The sequence below is a fragment of the Cherax quadricarinatus genome, unplaced genomic scaffold (genome assembly GCF_038502225.1).
Source record: "Cherax quadricarinatus isolate ZL_2023a unplaced genomic scaffold, ASM3850222v1 Contig1466, whole genome shotgun sequence".
Taxonomy (NCBI): domain Eukaryota; kingdom Metazoa; phylum Arthropoda; class Malacostraca; order Decapoda; family Parastacidae; genus Cherax; species Cherax quadricarinatus.
Window position 1 is genome coordinate 72000 of NW_027196492.1, and position 1970 is coordinate 73969.

A 1970-nucleotide genomic window follows, 5' to 3' on the forward strand; every position below is an offset into this window, starting at 1 on the left:
AACAGCTGTTATGATTCTTTTAGACAAATACCTTTTTCAGGCTTGCATCAAATTTGATGCCTGATCTGTCACCTACAGTTTAACCATTGTCGGGGAGTGCCTCATATTTGATACGGCCAAAAAGGGCATTTTATGGCCCAAAAATAAATAAACTCAAAAAATGATCACAAATAAATATGTCTTAGAATTGCTCTTCTCCAGACTGAGGGACTGACCACCTCAAAACTTTAAGGGTGATGGACTGATTACATCATCTTCAAGTCTCTTCTGCTTCTATCAACTTTTCTGTACTCGACTGAAGAAGCCTACTGTGTAGGCGAAACGTATCGAAATAAAGATACCTAACTGTTGCATATGTGTCTTACCTAACAACCTGTCGGTATTTTATACCATTTTAATGTTCAAAATTATTGGAGGTGATATGACAAGGATTTTAGAGGCAATAAATGAGGATATTAATGAAAATCTGCTAATAGCAGTTAAACATATAACGGGTATTATCATCCCCAAAAACTCAATTGTGTTCACATATCATCCAGGAATAAACAGAGTGGTTATTAACTTGAAAAAAAAAATTATACTACCTTCTGATATTACTAGCTGTTATGTGGGGTTGGAATTTGATAAAGGAAGCGATATGTTAGGGTTCTCAGGTAATGAAATTTTGTATGTCTTTACCAATAAAAAAGAGATTATTTTTAACGAGTCTGGTGTGAAGGCGGTAAACCCACCCGATCCTGAATAAGGTATTAAATATATGTTAATATATAGTGATTTGATTGATCCCATTAATTTTGGCGATCAGTTGGTATCTCTTTTGGGAGTAGTTGATATTAATACATTAAGATCTAATTATGACCCCACAATGTACAAACCACTTAATAAAAAGATAATTGATCAAGTGAGTATTAAGCTCGCTGATCAGAAAGGAAGGTTAATTCAATATAATGATAAGTGTTCTACTGTATGTGTACTACATTTAAGACCTATAAAACGAGAGTAAATGATCAAGTTGAGTTAATATTGAACGAATCTTCAATATGAGAACGAGTTTCTCTCCTCCTTCAGTGGAATTATGAATGAAACTCTTTGATACTTCCAGGGTAAAAGGGGGAGGTTTAGATGATATCATATATAAAGCTAGAGGGAGGGGCGGAGGATTATTGTCATTTCTCGGTGGGATGGACAGAAAAGCATTACCATTCTTATTGAATACCTTTGCTCCGGGTATATATATATATATATATATATATATATATATATATATATATATATATATATATATATATATATATATATATATATATATATATATAATTATATATATTCTACTCCCCCCATGGGAGAGTAGAATGATAGCTCTAGGCCTTTCGAGTTACAATCAACACATCATCAGGAGCTTGCATAATTGCAGAAAAGAGGAGGATGTCCAAGCAAGTACGTTCCCAAAGGACGTCTTCACTGGAGTGAGTGAGTGAGGGAGGGAGAGAGAGAGAGAGTGAGAAGAGAGCAAAAAGTGTCCCCAGCTGGGCACACCAGAGCCCATAGCCAGAAGGATGAATATTATATCATTCGAAAAATCTCACAAGCATTGATGTTGCAACAGCGTAAATGAAATTAACGTGGCAATAATAAAAAAATCGGCCTCTCCTCGCTGTGGTATCAGTAAATTTACATACATAAATATATTGCCAGTGATATACATGTCACTGTCAATTATGGGGTAGCCTCCCACCGGACAGTTTGCCCATTTAAAGTTATGAGAAAACGGAAACATTTAAAGGGAAGACTTCTAAAAGTTAGCGCTCATCAACATAAACTCATTTAAAGAGGGAGGCAACAGTAATAGGAAGAAAGATAGCCAGAGTAATTCAACCCATGTAATTCTGTGGCAAACTCTGGTTCACCCTTCAGAAACTGGAAATATAAACATACATGCAGTATAATGTGAACCTTTCTTGACAACTTTT